Source organism: Erythrolamprus reginae, chromosome 5 (genome assembly GCF_031021105.1).
Source record: "Erythrolamprus reginae isolate rEryReg1 chromosome 5, rEryReg1.hap1, whole genome shotgun sequence".
In the NCBI taxonomy this organism is placed as follows: domain Eukaryota; kingdom Metazoa; phylum Chordata; class Lepidosauria; order Squamata; family Dipsadidae; genus Erythrolamprus; species Erythrolamprus reginae.
In genome coordinates, this window is record NC_091954.1 from 27,421,672 (window position 1) to 27,443,569 (window position 21,898).

Consider the following 21,898-nt stretch of genomic DNA (forward strand, 5'->3'; position numbering starts at 1 on the left):
TAGTTAGTTAGCTACCTATATCATTTTCTTTTTCATCCTCCAGGCTTTCTTGAAATAACATTCTATCACATGCTCTTCTCCTGCTCCTCCCCCTCCTCCTGCTCCTCCCCCTCCCCCTGCTCCTGCTCCTCCTCCTCCTCCTCTTCTTCTTCTTTTTCTTCTTCTTCTTTTCCCCTTCCCCCTCCCCCTCCCTATTTCTGTTGTTAATAAGAAATCAGTTTGAAACCTGTTATTTCTTCCCCCAATCTTAAAAAGAAACCATAGCAAGAAGTACCAAGATGAAAGGCTCAACCAGTCAGGGGGTTTACAGCAAGTCATATTGGATCTGAAAGACAAACAAGGAAGGCCATGCTTAGTGTCCCCAAGGATGCAAGTTGTACTTTAAACAGGAAATGAAAACAGGTAGGGAAATAAAATACAACTATAATCCAAAGGAGACGTAATCAAAGCTTGAATTTGTGTCTTGAGCAGGTGATTCTTGTACTTCACTGTGTTCTGATGTTTCTGAGCACTACAGTGGCTTTCCCTCCCATTTTGGCAACAGACCTAACCCTGCAGCTTTAACTAGCTAAGATCAGAAAATCCAGCCTTTTATCTTTTATCTTGCAGAGGGCCCCAGAAGCAAAATGTCTTGAGTTGTTTCCTATATTGCTTTTTTTTTTTTTGGGGGGGGGGGGTTGTTAGACAGGGGATGTGGTGGGGTTTGAATGTGTTCAATTCATATGCTGTGACCAGTGCAATTGTTCAGATGGTTGAAGGTTATGTGTAAGAGAGAGGGGTTTTCATGTTATTCATTTTATTCTGATTCTCAGCCAACATTTGAACTTCCTTTTTGCTGCATGTTCTTGACCAAGATAAGAAAAAGATTTTGTTGGGGTTGAAAGTGAACTATTTGGTTCCATTTGGGCTTTTTCACGCATGGTCTGCCTATGGCTTTGATGAGTTATTTTACCATTTCTAAAATGTTTGTGTTTTGGATGTTTGTGGAGAGTGCAAGGGGTTTTTTTTAATCATTTTATAGCACCTATTATGTCTTTCTCTCTATTTTAAGGAATTTGGCTTAAGTGTTCCACATGGCTCTGGTGTGGGTGGAGTAACTTTTTATTATTTAGCTCCATAAAGTTAGCTCTTAAAAGGCAGCTTTGATAAAAGAAAGATAAAACATCAAAACTACACATAATAATAGTGTTGCATTTACTCAGCACATTAACTATAAGATCTCTAAGTTGTTTTATCTAACAAATGTAAATAAAATGAGTTTCAAAATAATATTTACCAAGATCACAAGCATTTTAAAAATTTAAAATTACTTCAAAGTTGCGATGAATTTCCTCCTGAATGACTTATTTCTGTTTCCGCATACAACCTGACTATTTTCTCAAGAAAATCTGGCAATGGTTGGGCAATTTTGTGAGAGTAAGACTACAATAGTGGTAGCTAACCTTTTTGCTGGAGAGACGGAGTTACGACACGGACACAAGAGCTGGATTTAAACTGGGTCATTTTTATTAACATAAATTTGCATAATTTATTCATTAAATTTGCATATATTAGCATAATCAACTATGACCCGGAAATGGACCTGCAGGGTCAAACAAATACTTCCGGGGCAGAAATGACGTTAGGGCAAAAACTTCCTGGGCAACTCATGGGCGTATCTCGATGCAAGTCCAGGTGAAGGACCTCTCCATCACCTGCGACCCTGCCATGCTTTGCATGAGGGGGGTCCCACCGGCTAACCCGAATCCGGGAATTTAAAGGTGCAGGACCCAAAGACAGGTTCCCCCCAGCTGCTCAGGCAGTTGCTCCCTCCATGAGCTTGCAGAGAACCTGTAAATCATCCCCAAAGATGCCCAAGGGAGAACGCGCGGTTGCTAAACCACCCCCCAGTTTTCCGCCCCTAACCTGCCTACCCAAATGACCAAAGGTAAGCCAATTAACCTAATAAAAATACAGGCACCCCCTAACCGCACATCCATCTCCCCAGTGTGGAATGGGCGAAAAAACAGCCCGGCTAAGAGGCAGAACTGCAAAAAATTCCCATTCGGCCCCCTAAGGGCGACCCCTAAGCACACTGCAAAATAGGGAGGGCGGGCGGGTGTCTGCTTGTGGCTGCTGTCCGGGCGAAAAGGCTGAGCCTCGGGCCTGCTCGCCCTTATATAGGGCAAGCAGGCCCCGCCCAGACCAATCAGCATCCGGGCCAATCAGGCCCGAAATCCCGAGCGAAGTCTCGCCTCACGAGACTTCACTCGGGATCCAAGATGGCGGCCGCCATGAGGGTCCAGTGTCTCCCGGTCCCTCCAGCAAAGCCTGCTGCTGGGTAAGTCCGGCGCCGTCATTTGTTGTTATGTGCCAAAAGCATGCACACGCACCCACACCCATAATGCAATGTGACACCCCTGTGCACTCTGCCTCAATCATGAGCATGTGACCTCTCCCACACTGCCATATCTCCTACGCATGTGCACATGACTCCCCCCGTTCAACCCCCATGACCCATTTGGGGTCTAGTAGCTCTCCCTGCACTTATAACCCATAATGCAATGTGTGCGTGCCTCCATGCACCTCACCCACCTGCACATGCGCAGGCATCTCTCACATGCACTCCTTCCCTCTCATTCATGTGAGCATGTCTCCTGCATTCACAGCAGAGACAAGAAAACCAGCTGGCTGGCATGCACGGTGAAGCTGAACTGGGGCGATGGCTCGTATGCATGCAGAGAGGGCTCGATGTGCATTAGAACTGTTTTCAAATTGTGATTATGTAACATTTAATATCTGATTAGATTAATATATCTAATCTTGTGCCAGGGTGGTGCAGTGGTTAGCACTGCAGGCTACTTTAGCTAACTGCTAACTGTAGTTCAGCAGTTCAAGTCTCACCACGGGCTCAAGGTTGATTCAGCCTTCCATGCTTCCCAGATGGGTAAAATGAGAACCCAGATTGTTGTGGGCAATATGCTGATTCTGTAAACCACTTAGAGAGGGCTGTAAAAGCACTATAAAGTGATATTGCTAATGCTATTGCTATATGTATCATATAGCCAATATAGAAATCTGGCTGTAAACCAGAATATTTGCTTCTGCAAACATTAAGTCAAAATGAAGCCATTATTTTTCATATCCTCTGAATCTAGCTATGCAATGCTCAATTATAAGTACCCTAAAATACACATTTTTTTCATATTGTTTGTATAGGGATTTGCTTTCTTTTTTTGACAGATAACAATCACTGTTCCAAAAGTTGAATCCTTAAGTCCTTTTCTTGAATAATGGTTTCTTTGATATCTCTGTAGAATCACAAAATGATTGGGTCATCCTCAGTTTACAGCTACTTGTTCAAAGTTGCACTGAAAAAAGTTATTACAATTTGGTCCTTGCAACTTAACCTCTGCCATAGAACCCCCAAAACCAAATCCTTAAAGTGCAGGAGCTTGGCAACCAGAATGTATTCATGATGCCCATTGTGACCTTCCTAGGTGACTTCCAACAAGTATAATTAATGGGGAAAAATGTGGTTCATTTACCAGCTATGGCAAAAAAAGGTTACAAATTCAGATGTAGCTCGCTTAACAACCAACTGGCCTAGCAACGAAAATTCTGATTCTAATTGTGGCATAACAGACTTCAATAAAAAGTTAGGAATGAGCCACTTTGTTTTCATTTCTAAAAAGACTGGAGATAGCAATAGCACTTAGACTTATAAACTGCTTCACAGCCCTCTTTAAGCAGTTTACAGAGTCAACAGAGAGTTCTGTAGAAATGGAGGAGCTGAAGACAGAGGAAAAGACTGTGAGGGCCGGCCAGTGGCAGTGGTCGGCATAAAAGAGCCTGGGAAATAGAACTAGTAAACCCAGGACTTAGACATTTCCCACTGAACTTGAATATCTCCAGAACTGACCTTTTTAGAATTTAGGTGCTACTTGACTGATAGATTAATGAACTGGACTATCTCCTGTATTCTTAACATTTAAAAAATATTTATAATTTTAATTTTTTAATAATTAATTTATATATTTTAATATTGATTATTAATTAATATCAATTTTAGAGTAAATTTTACAATAAATTGGGGGGGGGGTTAAATTTGATGGATAATTGGGCTGGATAGTGGGGACTAGGATAGTGCTATTTTGGCCTTATTCTGGCCTCATCAGCTAGCCATACCCTTACTGGGATTTGATCCTGGGGCCTCTGCCTTGTAAGGCAGAGAATTAACCTCTAGGCCAGCAGATCTGATCCCTTCAGTTTTGTACCAGGGAGGGGCTCTATGTTTTTTTCTGTTGGATCACCCTGGTATATTGAAGGAATGTCACAGTTCCTTTTTGCCTATAGGCCCAACCCAGGGCCATTTCAAGGCAGTTAATTTGTTCATAGCCAACAAACTATGTTCTGTATGTATCACATGTTTTTTGCTATCCTAGTCTCCCGTAATTTTTTTAAAAATGAGCAAAAACATGTGATACATACAGAAAGTATTTGTTGGCTATGAACAAATTAACTGCCTTGATATGGCCCTAGGTTGGGCCTATAGGCAAAAAGGAACTGTGATGTTCCGTCAATATAGCAGGGTGATCCAACAGAAAAATAGAAGCCCCAGGATCAAATCCCAGTAAGGGTATGGCTAACTGGTGAGGCCAGAACAAGGCCGAAATAGCGCTATCCTAGACTCCCTTAATTTTAAATATTCAGCAAAAATATGTGAGATATATATATGTGTGTGTGTGTGTGTGTGTGTGTGTGTGTGTGTGTAGATTGTTCTGAGTTCGGGTTTTGCCCCATGTAATATTTTGAGTGTCTATGCGACGTTTCGGTGAAATCACATTCACCATCATCAGGCTGAAGTTTTAAGCTTCGTGCTGCTGTAAATATGTATATAATATATATATAATGTCTGATCACCCTGGTATATTGAAAGAACGTCACAGTTCCTTTTTGCCTCTAGGCCCAATCCAGAGCCATTTCAAGGCAGTTAATTTATTTATAGCCGACAAACTATATTTTTGTATGTATCACATGTTTTTTTGCAGAATTTTAAAATTAAGGGAGACTAGGATGACACCATTTTGGCCTTGTTCTGGCCTCATCAGCTAGCCGCACCCTTACTGGGATTTGATCCATCAGCTTCTGCCTTGTAAGGCAGAGAATTAACCTAGAGTGGCCTAGAGGTTAATTCTCAAGGCAGAAGCTGCCGGATCAAATCCCAGTAAAGGTGTGGCTAGCTGATGAAGCCAGAACAAGGCCAAAATGGTGCCATCCTAGTCTCCCTTAATTTTAAAATTCAGCAAAAAAAAAAAAACATGTCACACATACACACACACACACACACACTTCAAACTTCCTTTTCTGAACCCATTAAGTAAGTGGATAGAAGTCTCAAATGTTATTCTGTAAAAGGAGGAAACCCAGTTAATTTCTTGATAGAAGGGAAGCTACAATAATTAAACAACAGGGAAAAGAAAGAAAGAAAGAAAGAAAGAAAGAAAGAAAGAAAGAAAAAAAAAGGTAAGCCACCTGCTTAAGCTGTTTGCTTTGCTTTTCTAATTTGGCTACAGGGCTCTGTAACTAAAGCTTGATTCCCTTTGAGATGGGAAATTCACACAGCAGGTCACAAGTCCAAAGATTTGATTTCCAATGGTAAACCATATTTGTTAAAAGACAGACATCATTATTGTTCATTGCATCCTATCATTTTTTAAGCCATTGCATCTCTGGACAATTCTATGTAATGATTGAAGTACTGTATTTTGTTTGTTTGAATTGCTGGAGCACTTCCATCAAGAATATGGTTCCTTAAAAAATAGGTAGGAGAATAACAATGGAAATGCTTCTGTGCATTCCTTTGTTCTTTGGGTATAAAAACAACCAAGGGGAATATGAATGGAATAGAATAGAATAGAATGATTGTTTTAATAGTGGGTTTTATTCATTTTGAAATGTTTTATATTGTATTATTATGTAATGTGTTTATTTTTACTATTGTGAGCTGCCCTGAGCCACTTCTGATCAAGAAGGGTGGCCTATAAATTGAAACAAACAAACAATAAATTTTTAAAAAGAACTAATGGGCTCTTTACCAAGATTCAAGCAATGACATCATAAGAACGACATAATTCTTCCTCTATATTTTCTTTTCTATGTGTTAGTTCCAATCGGGATTGGTTTGGAATGTAGATTTAATATGAATCTGTGGGTGATGATGGAAGTGTGCGCACAGAAGCATTTATATAGGCAAATTATGCAAATTTTAATCCATCCATTATGATTATATCAAACAATACTTTTGGTGGATAAAATTGCAGTGAGTATTTCAGGGTGGAGGCTCTCGGTTGCAATGAGCTGGAGCTACAGTGAAATCTACTTACCTTCTCGACTGGTTTGGAAGTGCGAGATTTGAGCATATGCACTTGTTTCGTTCAATCACGCACCACCATCACGTGTGCTTTTTCACCCTCTATGCATGCATAGAAGACTTTGCGCATGCAGAGAGTTAAAAAAAGGAAAATGGTGGTGTCTAGGAGGGTGGACGGAACCTCACAGTGGTGCTGTTATGGGTACACCTGAACCAGGCCGAACCGGTAGCATTTCACCCTTGAGCTAGAAGTAATGTCGATAAAAAGAGATGGAATTCAGGGGCTGGACTTTTCCATCTAAGAGAGAATATTTAAGACCTCCCTATTTTAAAGTAACTACTATAGTCATGGCTTGAAATATATGGTACTCATAGTTCTTGACTTATTTGATCTTTGATTAAGGTGAACAGATGTCCTGCTTTTGAGCAATTTCTCCTAAATTCTGTGGTGTTTTTAAAAAGACCTGATTTTTAAAAAATGGGACATCTGGTCACCTTAGCTTTGGAGAATATAACATACGGTTCTGATTGGTTAGGAGCGCCCAATGCCAATGGAAGCTTCACCACACCACGCCAAAAATTAAATGGAGGAACAAAACAAAACGAGGGGAATAGACTGGAAGGGATTGAGGGAAGGCTGGTTGGAGTTGCTTTGAGGCATTGTGGCCATCGCTCACAGCTTTCGCTCAGATACGTTTTCAACTTCTCTCTCCTACATTCAGCGGTAAATAAATGTAGCTGAATCTTTCCCCATTTCGTGGAGTGGCCGAGGATTTTTCTTCCTCTCCCCCACCTCCTCAAATGAAGGTACGGATCCCTGATGTTGGTTGACCACATGGAATGTGTGTGGGAATCATGATGAGAAGAAGATGCCCCTCGCCCACCCAGCCCTGCTTATCCACACATACAAGACGGGGGCCCTGAGCTTCCCCGGGTATGCCGCTGAAGCACCATCCCTCCTCAGCATGCGGCCCTGCACCATCCGGGCCAGGAGGAACCCCCCCCTCGCGGCCGTTGTACTAAAGGTATTTTTACACACACACACAAAGTCATCTGCTCCCCCTCCGGGTAATGGTGTCGTGCTTTACCTAAATTATAATCTGATCCTGAATTGGAGTTCAGATGCCCCACAATCATGTAATCACTTTTTGGGCACTAGGCAACTGGCCTGCATGTATAGCTGTTTATAGCATTCCTAGATGATGTGATATTGATTTATAATATTTTTTGCCAGAAGCAGGTGTTTACTTCCAGTTTCGGGGGTGGGGAATGCCCATTGTAGATCTGGGTTTGGTTAATGACCATGGCATTTGTTTTAAGAACGATCACCAAAAAGGACTAAAGATCTGTCATGTGGCAACCTGTTTAATGCTGTTCTGTTTGGGCCTGTGAGATCCAAAATCAAAGTTTGAGACCCTGTAAAAAAATTTCCCTACATATCTGAAACTTGAAATTTCATGACTTTGCATCATTTCAGGGGTTCTCTCTATAAGAATTTTTTTTTGGGGGGTGGGGAGTTTCTTTCTTGCTGAAAAAAAATAGTCCCTAGAGGTCTGTTCCCGGGTCACCCTGACCCGGACCAAAAATTCTTCATTTGAAGTGCTTATGTTTGGTCAATTTGAAAACCTTTTTCACTTGGAAAGTGGTCTGAACATTTCTGCACACAATGATATGAAAATTGAACTGAACAAAATTATGCATATTGGTTCATTTTGATTATAAAAGGCAGACCCTCCCCTTTATTTGTGACCTTTTTTTCAATTTATAGATAGTTTAGCTTGCAAAATGCGTTCAATTTTACTAAAGTTGGTGTGGGATTGGTAGTTTGAACATTTCTGAACATAAGAAAAATATAAATGAACTGAAAGAAATGATGCTTATTGGTTTTTTAAAATCAGAAATAAGCCCCCCCCCCCCGGCTGCTTGCAACCATTTTCACTTTAAAAAATTTTTAGGCTCCAAATCTGAAATATTTTTAATATCTTAGGCATTCATTTACTCAATTTAACATTTCTTGTCATCATAACAATATTTTTGGGGGTGGGGGCTAACTTTTTACTGGGCAAAATTTTACCTAAACTTGTACTGTTCGAGTCTATTTGACCCGAAACAAAACAATTCTTTTAGGTACCTATCTTTGGTCTTTTTGAAAACCCTTTTCACTGGGAATCTAGTTTGAACATTTCTGAACATAATGATATGAAAATTAAACTGAAAAAAATTGATGCTTATATTTTTATTTTGATCAAAAAGCCCCTCCCCCCATTTTTTCAGCATTTTGTATGAGTTTATATTTTTTTAGGCTACAAATCTCTAAGGAATTTCCCCCCAGAAGTTTTGATACACTAAATTGAACATTCCTGATCATAGGAAAAATAGAAATGAACTGAAAAAAATGATGCTTATTTGTTTATTTTGGTCACAAACGGGCCACTCCCTTTGACCATGCTATGTGCCATTATTTTCACTTTTTATATATATTTGGCTAGAAATATTTGGAATATCCTTTGAAAAGCAAGAAGATGATAGCCAGACAACTAATTTTATGAAAGAAATCCATTTTACTAAAAACAAGTATGTAATTTTGAAATTAACAGCATAATTTTTATATAAATTGAAATAATTGAAAATAGTGGGGGGGAGACTTTTTGATCAAAATAAACCAATAAGTATCATTTTTTTCAGTTCAATTTTCATATCATTATGTTCAGAAATGTTCAAGCTACCAATCCCACACCAGGTTTAGTAAAATAGAACACATTTTGCAAGCAAAACTATCCATAAATTGAAAAAGAATTCACAAAAATGGGGGACGCGCATTTTATCAGCAAAATAAACCAATAACAATTAATTTTTTAATTTCAATTTTCATTTCAACGTGTGCAGAAATGTTCAAACCTGTTTCCAAGTGAAAAAAGCTTTCAAAAAGACCAAATATAAGTACCTAAAATGAACAATTTGCGGTCCAGGTCAATTAGACCCGGGAACAGGGTCGAACAGAACATGGGGGTTAATAACCGACACAACTAATGACCATAATTCTGGGTTCATTTATAGCCATAAGTTGAGGGTTACCTGTAGTAGGAAAGGCAAGCTGTTAAATTCTATTTCTATAATTAATATATAGGAAATTCTGATTGGCCCCAGAGAAGAGTTTATGGTCATAGGTGATTTATAACATAAGGTAGAAGACGAAAATATATGAGAATGAAATAAAAGTTTTAAATTTTTATTGTTTGTATTTATAGAAGCATGTTTAAATTATTTAGCACTGTGAAATACTGTAGCCTGCACTTACAGTGTTTGTATTTTTATTTTTGAACTTCTTTTAAATTAAGATTTTAATGATATTTCATTAAAACGTCTTAAAACAAGTGATGCATAATATGAATGTTGCACTTGTGTCCCTCTGCCTTCAGTAAATGAATAGATAACTTCTCCAAATATTTTTATATGGTAGAATAAAGGAAAGATAACAAAATAGGCATAGTTCAAAGTCAAAGAGCTAAAAGGAGCTAGAATCTGAACTCAAAAGTTTACAAAAGTCAATAGCTAAAATATCCCTTGGCTATGCCACATTTTAGACAGAGTTTTCAATCCTAATCTTAACCCCAAAATATGTATACTCGTATATTTGTATTCAAACCTTTATGCAATATGAATCTCTCTTTTCATATATACTTTGACTGTATGGTGGAATTCTTTCCAAGTTTTTAACTACCAGGGGAACACAAGGAAGCATGGAACCCTTTACATCCCCTAGCCCCCAAAATTTTACTCTTCGACTATTCACAGTTGACCTCTCCAGATTCCTAAGAGATCAGTAAGGGGCGTGCATAAGTGCACCAGCGTGCCTCCCGTCCCCTGTCCTAATATCTATCTTATGTTTCTACTAGCTCCATGTATATGAACTCTGTTATTCCCAGTGATTATTTCTTCCTTATTATTCCTAATGTCTTATCTCCTATTCTTTTATTGATGTATTTTACTATGATTATATCCTCTGAAACCTATATGTATAGACAAAATAAATAAATAAAAATAAATAAAAATAAACTTGGGTGACTGACAATTCTTATATAGACCTTTGGAACTAGGAACTTGATTTATTCAAAAATGAAAGCTAAGGGGGTAAAAAAAATCTTGCAAATTTATCTAGAGAAAAGAGCTACTGTGCACTACAGGGAGGGAATTTTTCTCCATAACAACCATCATCTATCTGCTCACTGCTTAAAACCAAGAAACGGATATCTGTTTTTGATGGGCAGCCTGGAGGAACAGCAAAGTAAGGAGCAGGTTGGCTGGCAATTAGAGTAAGGAACGGAATTGAAGCATTACAGCCGGAGACGCCGCTGTCTGGTTTGGAGAGACAGGGGGCATTAGCTGCATCGGCAGCAAGGCTGCCTTTTCCATAATAAACCTAATTTGGTTGTCTGTCAGGAGTGGACGGGACCCGAGGCTGTGCAGAAATGCAGAGGGATTCCAAAGGAAATGAAAAGTTCAGGTCTGTCTGACAGGTTGGGTTGCAAAGGAGGAGAGGATGGGTCAAAGGAGTTTGCAGCATCTGGAGATCAAGGATTAGTCCGGGCCCACCGAGCTCCAAAGGACCACAGTTTGAAGATGCAGCCTTGCTGCTCGGGATGGAGAAGGGACGTGGCATGAGCCTCAGAGAAGGCCGTTCCCCTCCCCATCCCCCATCTCCCCCTTGGTTTGGAATGTCTTCAACTTTCTTCACTGGAAACATGGCTTTCTTCTTATATGAACTTCTTGAAGGCATAATATATCTATGTTTTGTTTTAATAATAACCCATTCAATGAATCAAGTTTCTAGTCCCTAATGCAGAGGTCTTCAAAGTGGGCAACGTTAAAGACTTGTGGACTTCAACTATCTATGCTATGCTATATGCAGAATTCTGAGAGTTGAAGTCCACAAGTCGTGAAAGTTTCCCAGTTTGAAGGCCTCTGCCTTAATGCCTTTGAAAATGCTCAGCCATCCAATTCCTAGCCCCTAGTGTACTCCTTATCTCCATTTTTTATTTATCTGTCTCATAGTGTACCCTAACACACAAACCCATTGCTGCCTTTATGCATCAGGTTTATTTATTTATTCATTCATTCATTCATTCATTCATTCATTTATTTATTTATTTCTCTTCATCCTCTCTCCTATTATTCCCTGACCCACAGCAATCTACCTTTTAAATGTTTATGGAGATTATTAGTCATCCAAGTTCTTAGTCCCTAGTGTACCCTTCATCTCTGTTGAGACATCTCTGTCTCATAGAGTACCCTAAGCACCCAACTGATGCCTTTTAAGCATCAGGAGATTTTTTTTCCTTTTCTCCTCCTCCTCTTTCCTCCTCTTCCTCTGTCCAATAGCAATCTATCTTTTAAATGTCAATAGAGATTCTCAGTCATCCAAGTTGTCCCAAAGGTGTTTTCTTTGTCCCCCCCCCCCAAAAGGGATTTTGTTTTTCCTTTGAAAACGCTTTGCTTCAGGTCCAAAAAGCATCTCCAGAAATGCCTTCAAGGGAAAGCAAAATCTGATCTGCCTTTTGAAGAAAAATAAAATACTACATTTGGGACTATCTGTAAATTATTTTCACCCCTTTGCTCGCAATCTTTCTCTGTCTCTCTCTATGCCCCCAGTCCCTAGTTGTGCCCTGGCTGGAATCACACATAGAATGGTAGACCAGGCTAAAATGGAGATTTGGGTGATACCTGGCTATTAAAAAGAAAATGATTAAAATTAGGTTAATTCACTCATCCCCATTCAGGTGTAGGTGTTATGGCTTTGTGAAATTTGAAAGCTTATTATGGGGTGTCCACAAGTCATGGTTAAAACAAAAGTCAATATAGTGCCCCCAGTGATGCAAAATAATTCTGCTTTTATGTGCATTAGGTATATATTGTGTACATGCCATACATCCAACAATAGGCAAAACTTTGATCCCACCAAACATTGTATGTGTCCACTTTGGGGGGTTTTTTTAGTGTAGGGGGCACATTCTAATAACATCCCAGCCTTATTATCATAATGGTGACAGACTGGAACATGGTCTAATCATAATTTTTATAAATAAATGACTATTTTATAAATAACGAGCATCTTTCAAAATTCAAGTAGACTATTGTTCACCCTTGTTTCTTTCTTTAAAAAGAAAAAGAAACCTTGCCAAGTCATGCAAAAGAAAAGCCACATGGTTTAAATTGTGCTGAAAGAAGAACAAGTTGATTTTTTCACTGTTGCTGTACTCAAAACGTCTCAAACCATTCATACCATAGGTTTAATGTTTCAGTCCCACATTTTTAAGAAGCACTGTTCTTGCTATCAGTGCATGAATCACCCACTCTTTAGATTCCATTTTCTTGTTATCTTCGATGAATATTCTCAGTGTTGATGATGGTGAATCTATTTTAAGGAACTCAGCCGGTGTTTTCAAAATTAGCATACTATATGTAGGCAGCAGTCCATCATGTAAATTCAATTCAATTCAATTCAATGTATTAGATTTGTATGCCGCCCCTCTCCGAAGATTTGTATGCTGCCCCAAATTCATAATATATTTGGAGGAGCATGGTATATTTTGTGAACACAGCAGTGTTTTATACATTCTTTATGAACTTTATCAAGTTATATGCCGCCCCAAATTCATAATATATTTGGAGGAGCATGATATATTTTGTGAACACAGCAGTGTTTTATACATTCTTTATGAACTTTATCAAGTTGTATGCCGCCCCAAATTCATAATATATTTGGAGGAGCATGGTATATTTTGTGAACACAGCAGTGTTTTATACATTCTTTATGAAGTTTATCAAGTTGTGGTCTCTATTACAGATAGTCCTTAATTTACAACCATAATGGAGCCTTGCCATTTAGAGTTGTGAGTCAGGGTGATCGTAAAACTGATCCACCTAAATTTACAACTGTTTTGTAACAATCATTAAGCAATGATTTTATTCTCCAGAATAAAAACAAATACTTTGTATATTTGTTTATTTTGTTTATATACTTTGTATATAGATATGTAAATAAGAAACATAATGAAATAGGTTAAGATCTGTAAAAGACTATTTTGATGTACAGTGGTACCTCTACTTACGAACTTAATTCGTTCCGTGATCAGGTTCTTAAGTAGAAAAGTTTTTAAGAAAAAGCCATTTTTCCTGTAGGAATCAATGTAAAAGCAAATAATGCTTGTGATTGGGGAAACTACAGGGAGGGTAGAGGCCCTATTTCGTCCCAGGAGATTCATAGAGAGGCCCCATGGAGGCCTCTCCCCACCAGAGGCTTCTCCCCACCTTTTCTGGCCCTGTTTCCTCCCAGGAGATTCCTAGAGAGGCCCCACGGAGGCTTCTCCCTGCCTTTTCCGGTTACAATTTCGGAGGCTCGGGTTTGTAAGTGGAAAATGGTTCTTGAAAAGAGACAAAAAAATCTTGAACACCTGGTTATTATGTAGAAAATTTTGTAAGTAGAGGCGTTTGTAGGTAGAGATGTAGAAATGTCTGTTTAGATGTACTTTGGGCGAGAGAGTCACAAAGTCTGGCCAAGGCATCATTCCTAAGGGTAAAAATATGGAAAGAGGTTTACTAGGAGGAAGTCACATGACTGCGGTCCTTTCAGTTGGCAAAATTTCTCAGGCAGGAGACGTAAAAGTAGGTGGTGAAGACAATGCTGTGGAAGCGGTGTAGCCTGTTGTGCTGTTCCTCACAGCCATCTTGATGCCTGCAGGTAGGATGAAGGATTGTCTGACACTGGTGAAATGAGATCCAACTGTCAGTGAGGTTATCAATTGGAGCAGGAAGTGCCAGCAAGGAGAAAGGGTGAAACACCACCACCACCACCACCCTACACACAGCAGAATGTCTTGAATGGCTTCTAAGGTTTCTAGGGAATTTCCCTGGGGAAGGAAAGAATATTGTGTCCTCCCCAAAGAAAAAATGGCAAGGCGGAGTTATGATATATTATCCTTTGGCCTAAAGGCATGTCTGCAAGTTGGGAACCTATTTTGTAGCTAATTCAGGAGATCTTAATTTCCTCCCCCCTCCCCCCATCTAATCAGATTCAATGTCTGCCTCTTATCTAGAGAAGGTCCTACCGAATCACCTTCACTGACCTCTCTCCAGTTTTCATGTATATGAATTGGTTGAAAGCAATTTGCCAGCTAACTGTTCACCCCTTCCGACACACAGAGAGGTATGTCGCCCTTAAATAAACATGATTATACCCTATGAGAATCTGCAGTTTTTTCTTCAAATGGTAAAAATAAAGCACCCAAAATGCAGAAACTTAAATTAGATGTGGGTTGCCCAGCAATATAATTTCTAATTGGTTTGCGGTTCTTTCTTGGCTAAAAAATGACTCTGTTGATTTACAGCTCATGGGTTTAGCGAATGGGGAGAATGATGTTCCTTCTAAGTAGAATTAAAGCAGGGCTACCGTACCTTGGGTGCAAAAAAGAAAAAGAAAATAATCCAGACAACCAATAGATTATATTTATTTATTTATTTATTTATTTTTATTTATCTATTGTTTTATAGCCATCTGATTAAAGCTGACTCTGGGCAGCATTTATTCATTTATTATTTATTTATTATTTGGATTTGTATGCCGCCCCTCTCCGAAGACTCGGGGCGGCTCACAACAAGTGCAACAAATCATAAATAATCCAATTAATTAAAATATTTAAAGATTTAAAAAACCCCATATACTAACAGACACACACACAAGCATACCATGTATAAATTAAACATGCCCAGGGGGAGATGTTTCAATTCCCCCATGCCTGACGGCAAAGGTGGGTTTTAAGGAGTTTACGGAAGGCAGGAAGAGTAGGGGCAGTTCTAATCTCCGGGGGGAGTTGGTTCCAGAGAGCCGGTGCCGCCACAGAGAAGGCTCTTCCCCTGGGGCCCGCCAACCGACATTGTTTAGTTGACGGGACCCAGAGAAGGCCCACTCTGTGGGACCTAATCGGTCGCTGGGATTCGTGCGGCAGGAGGCGGTCTCGGAGATATTCTGGTCCAATGCCATGAAGGGCTTTAAAGGTCATAACCAACACTTTGAATTGTGACCGGAAATTGATCGGCAGCCAATGCAGACTGCGGAGTGATGGTGAAACATGGGCATACCTAGGTAAGCCCATGACTGCTCTCGCAGCTGCATTTTGCACGATCTGAAGTTTTCGAACACTTTTCAGAAGTAGCCCCATGTAGAGAGCATTACAGTAGTCGAACCTCGAGGTGATGAGGGCATGAGTGACTGTGAGCAATGAGTCCCGGTCCAGATAGGGCCACAACTGGTGCACCAGGCGAACCTGGGCAAAGGCCCCCCTTGCCACAGCTGAGAGATGGTTTTCTAATGTGAGCTCTGGATCGAGGAGGACGCCCAAGTTGCGGACCCTCTCTGAGGGGGTCAATAATTCCCCCCCAGGGTAATGGATAATAATTCCCCCCCCAGATGGAATTGTCCTTGGGAGGCAAAACTCACAGCCCCTCCGTCTTATCCGGGTTGAGTTTGAGTCTGTTGACACCCATCCAGGCCCCAACAGCCTCCAGGCACTGGCACATCACTTCCACCGCTTCGTTGACTGGGCATGGGGTGGAGATGTAAAGCTGGGTATCATCAGCATATTGATGATACCTCACCCCATGTCCTTGGATGATCTCACCCAGCGGTTTCATGTAGATGTTGAATAGAAGGGGGGAGAGGACCGACCCCTGAGGCACCCCACAAGGGAGAGACCTCGGAGCCGACCTCTGACCCCCCACTAACACCGACTGTGACTGGCCAGAGAGGTAGGAGGAGAACCACTGAAGAACAGTGCCTCCCACTCCCAATCCCTCCAGCCGGTGCAGAAGGATACCATGGTCGATGGTATCGAAAGCCGCTGAGAGGTCGAGGAGCACCAGGACAGAGGATAAACCCCTGTCCCGGGCCCGCCAGAGATCATCCATCAACGCGACCAAAGCGGTTTCCGTGCTGTAACCGGGCCTGAAACCCGACTGCTGGGGACCTAGATAATCGGCTTCTTCCAAGGACCGTTGGAGCTGGAGTGCCACCACCTTCTCAACAACCTTCCCCATAAAGGGAAGGTTGGAGACTGGACGATAGTTATTAAGTACGGCTGGGTCCAGGGAAGGCTTCTTGAGGAGGGGGCGCACGAGCGCTTCTTTATAGAGTGTTGGAAAAACTCCCCTTCCCAAGGAAGTGTTGGTAATCTCCTGGGCCCAGCTCCGTGTCACCTCCCTGCTGGCCAAAACCAACCAGGAGGGACACGGATCCAGTAAACAGGTGGCGGAACTCACAGCTCCAATGGCCTTGTCCACTTCATCCGGTGTCACCAGATCAAACTCTTCCCAGACAGGTGGACAAGTACGTGCCCCAAAACAATCCAAAGAGATGAAGGATATCTGTTATTTTGCCATCTGGTGGTCATCTGAATTCTTGTAGCCAATTTATGGTAGCCCTAATCTGTCAACCACAGACCAATTATAGGAGAATAACAGAGGTAGAAAAGACCTTGAAGGTCTTCTAGTCCAGCTTGCTCAAGCAGGGGTGTCAAACTCAATGGACTGATTCGGTCCGCGGGGCTTTCCCGGAAACAGTGAAGGCTTGTGCTGGCCCATGGTGCTTCTGCCAGCAAAAATAGAACTCCATTTTCACTGTCAGGGAGTTGCAGGAGGCCATAGCAGCCAAAAATGGGCCTTGGGAACCTGTTTTCTCTGGCAGACCACTCAGGCCACCACAGGCACCCACAACATGAGTGACATTGAGCTGGCCACGTCTACCATGGCCATACCCACTCTGGCCCTCTGACGTGGTCCTCAGTAAAATTGAGTTTGACACCTGCTCTATACCATTCAAGACAAATGGCTGACCAATCTCTTCTTATAGATTCAATCGGGATGGGTGGGTTATTTATTTATTTGATTTGTATGCCGCCCCTCTCCGCAGACTCGGGGCGGCTCACAACTATAACAAAAAACAATGTATCACAAATCTAATATTAAAAAGTCTCTAAAAACCCCTTAAAAAAACAAGACACATACACAAACATACCATTCATGAATTATATAGGTCAGGGGGAGATGTCTCAGTTCCCCCATGCCTGACGGCAGAGGTAGGTTTTAAGAAGTTTGTGAAAGGCAAGGAGGGTGGGGGCAATCCTAATCTCTGGGGGGAGCTGGTTCCAGAGAGTCAGGGCTGCCACAGAGAAGGCTCTTCCCCGGGTCCCGCCAGACAACATTGTTTAGTCGACAGGACCCGGAGAAGGCCAACTCTCTGGGACCTAACTGGTTGTTGGGATACGTGCGGCAGAAGGCGGTCCCAGAGATATTCTGGTCTGATGCCATGAAGGGCTTTATAGGTCATAACCAACACTTTGAATTGTGACCGGAAACTGATCGGCAACCAATGCAGACTACAGAGTATTGGTGTAACATGGGCATACCTAGGGAAGCCCATGATTGCTCTCGCAGTTGCATTCTGAACGATCTGAAGTTTCCGAACATTTTTCAAAGGTAGCCCCATGTAGAGAGCGTTACAGTAGTCAAACCTCAAGGTGATGAGGGCATGAGTGACTGTGAGCAGTGACTCCCGGTCCAGATAGGGCCACAACTGGTGCACCAGGTGGACCTGGACAAACGCCCCCCTCGCCACAGCTGAAAGATGTTTCTCTAATGTAAGCTGTGGATCAAGGAGATTCCCAAGTTGCGGACCCTCTCTGAGGGGGTCAGTAATCCCCCCCCCAGGGTAATGGATGGACAGATGGAATTGTCCTTGAGAGGCAAAACCCACAGCCACTCCGTCTTATCAGGGTTGACTTTGAGTCTGTTGACACCCATCCAGACCCCAACAGCCTCCAGGCACCGGCACATAACTTCCCAGCAGTTTCATGTAGACATTAAATAGTAGGGGGGGGAGGACCAACCCCTGAGGCACTCCACAACGGAGAGACCTAGAGGTCGCCTTTTGACCCCCCCACTAACACTGACTGTGACCGACTGGAGAGGTAGGAGGAGAACCACTGCAAGACAGTGCCTCTCACCCACAACCCTTCCAGCCGGCGCAGAAGGATACCATGGTCGATGGTATCGAAAGCCACTGACAGGTCAAGAAGCACCAGGACAGAGGATAAACCTCTGTCCCGGGCCCGCCAGAGATCATCCATCAATGCGACCAAAGCAGTTTCCGTGCTGTAACCAGGCCTGAAACCCTACTGTTGAGGGCCTAGATAATCAGCTTCTTCCAAGGACCACTGGAGCTGGAGCGCCACCACCTTCCCAACAACCTTCCCCATAAAGGGAAAGTTGGAGACTGGATGATAGTTATTAAGAATGGCTGGGTCCAGGGAAGGCTTCTTGAGGAGGGGGCGCACAAGTGCCTCCTTATAAGGAGCCGGAAAGGATCCCCTCCCCAAGGAATATCTCCCACAGTCAGAATATCTCTGGGACCGTCTTCTACTGCACGAATCCCAGCGACCGATTAGATCCCACAGAGTTGGTCTTCTCCAGGTCCCATCGACTAAACAATGTCATCTGGCGGTCCCAGGGGAAGAGCCTTCTCTGTGGTGGCCCTGACCCTCTGGAACCAGCTCTCCCCGGAGATTAGAACTGCCCCCGCCCTCCTTGCCTTCTGTAAACTCCTTAAAACTCACCTCTGCCATCAGGCATGGGGGAATTGAGGCATTCCCCCTCCCTCCCCCGGGCCTATATAATTTATGTATGGTGTGTCTGTGTGTATGTCTGGTTTAATAATGGGGGTTTTAAATGTTTTTTAAATTTATTAGATTTGTTATGAATTGTCTTATTGTATGCTGTGAGCTGCCCCGAGTCTACAGAGAGGGGCGGCATACACATCTAATAAATAAATAAATAATAAATAAATAAGGAAGCGTTGACAATCTCCTGGACCCAGCTCTGTGTCAGCTCTGTGCCGAAACCAGCCAGGAGGGACACAGATCCAGTAAACAGGTGGCGGAACTCACAGCTCCAATGGCCTTGTCCACTTCATCAGGTGTCACTAGATCAAACCCTTCCCAGACAGATGGACAAGTACGGGCCACAGTCACCTCGACTGACTCATTGTCAGCCAACTCTGTTATCCAATCGGAGTCAAGGTCTGCCCGGATCTGAGCGACTTTATCAGCGAAAAATGTGTTAAAATCCTCGGCACTGCTCTGCAAGGGCTCTCCAACTCCCCCCTGGTTAAGAAGGGAGCGGTTCACCCTAAGCAGAGTGGCCAGGCGAGACTCCGCTGATGCAATCAAGATTGCATGGTACGCACATCTTGCTGCTTTGAGCGCCACTTTGTAAGTCTTAATATGAGCTCTTACAAGTGTTCGGTCGGATTCGGACTTACTCTTCTTCCATCGCTTCTCTAGACGTCTCTTCTGGCGTTTCAACTCCCGGAGCTCCTCGTTGAACCACGGAGCTCTACGGGGTCTAGCACCATGGAGGGGTTGCAATAGTGCAATCCGGTCAAGAGCCTCCGCTGCAGCCTTATTCCAGGCCTCAGCAAGAGACTCCACCAAACTGTGGATGAGTGCATCTGGAATAACCCCAAGCGCCCTTTGAAAACCATCTGGATCCATCAGGCGTCTGGGGCGGAACCACCTAGTCAGTTCCGCCTCCCTGCGGTGAAGGGTCGGAGCCAGGAAGTCAAGCCGTAGTAGAAAATGGTCTGACCATGACACAGACAACACTTCTTGTTGTTGTTATTGGTATGGTAGTGAAACGCAAACAAAATTGTGAGAAACAGAACTTCTATATCAGGTTTATACTGGTGATAAATTTATGGATGTTTCTCTTAGTTTTGCTTAGTATGACTAAAATTGTATGCATAAATTCTTGTGAACACAGTAAGACTGATCCGTACTGAGTACATTAACCATAATGTTTTGTATGCAGCCACAGATTTGTAGATGGCTCAATCTCACATCTTCCTTTTTCAAAATATAAGCACTGTAGGTAACAACAGTCTCTGCCTCTTAGTTACTATCCATTTACTGATAAGTGCAAATATGTTCAGAGCCTGAGAAAGATTCTCATCCTGTGTATCTGGATCATTATTTTTATCAGTTGAAGAAATGAGCTCCACCAGTTCATAGAGAGACTGTGTCTCAGTGGCTGAAATGGTTCCTGCTTTAACACTCTGAAATAATTCCTGAATGTGAAAACAATCTTTGTAATTGAGACTTCCATAATTTAATATCTTTCCCCTTTCAATAAATCTGTATTTAAAAAACTGGGAAAACTCATTTGTTGACAGCAGGCATAATACCAGTGTAATAGTAATAATTCAAAAAGTTATCAAGGAAGCATTATAACTTCTCAATGACACCTTGCCATCTTCAGGGCTCTTCTTGGTTTGGACCAGTTCTATAGAATAAATATTAATAAATAAATATAACAATAAATATTGTTATATCTTTGTATACCACCAATATGTACTTGACAAAACAAACAAACAAACAAACAAATAAAATAAACTGGTAGTAATTTGGTGACCTAGGTCGCTGAAACTGGCAGCGACCCAGGCCTGCCACACTCTCGAGCCAGTTCCTCTCTCATCTTATTTTTTACCTCTGCACATGCACAGAAACTTTTTTTATAGTACTGTGTATGTGCAGAGGGACATTTCCAGGAAGTGACGCGTGTAAAATGTGCTCTTCCGTCATGATATGAACCGGTGGGGAATGTAAGTAGAACCCACTCCATAAGTCATCTTGACTTATGTTGAAATTACTAACCAGGATCACACTCTATATTTCATAATGGTAGAACCAGATTGTGAAATTCTGGGGGAAAGAAAATTATTTGGCTATAACTAGGTAATTACGAGGACCCTAACCCTAACTTATTTGCCAGATGGCATTCACAAATACAGAATAAAATGGATTTATTTTCAGAATAACTCAATCTTTCCATACATTGACTTTCTGACAATTTCTTCCGTATCAATGGAATCTCCTGTTGACCTGGAACACATGCTACATTAATTGGCACCTAAACCTAACTTTGAAAATCTGAAGGTTTTTTTTAATGTGATTTCCAGGCATGGAGTACAGCTTCAAAGCTATTTCACATATTGTGATTAGAAGTCCACTACACTAAACCAGCTACCTGTAATCTGAGGTAAAAACAAAACAAAGCTGGAAGGATACTGATGAATTATGTCTTCAATTTGTCAGTTTGACAAATGGAACCTCATCTGTTTCCATCACTGTTTGCTTCAGCTCCTTATGTAGAATCCCCTAAGAGTAGTAGATGCTTTGAACAAACTTCCAGCAGATTTGGTTGGTAAATCCATAGTAACTGAATATAGACATGCCTGGGATAAACATATTGATTGATTGATTGATTGATTGATTGATTGATAGATAGAGTTGAAAGGGACCATGAAGGCCATGAAGGATGATCTCTGGCGGGCCCGGGACAGGGGTTTATCCTCTGTCCTGGTGCTCCTTGACCTCTCAGCGGCTTTCGATACCATCGACCATGGTATCCTTCTGCACCGGCTGGAGGGGTTGGGAGTGGGAG

General features: G+C 42.0%; 1 long non-coding RNA gene across 1 annotated transcript in view; it reads left to right on the plus strand.

Moving 5' to 3' along the window:
* The first annotated feature begins 219 nt into the window (after positions 1-219).
* Positions 220-21,898, plus strand: part of LOC139167623 (uncharacterized) — a 172,108-nt gene continuing 150,429 nt past the window's right edge. The window contains exon 1 of the long non-coding RNA XR_011559159.1: positions 220-402. This is a non-coding gene — a long non-coding RNA (uncharacterized lncRNA). The remainder of the gene's footprint in view (positions 403-21,898) is intronic.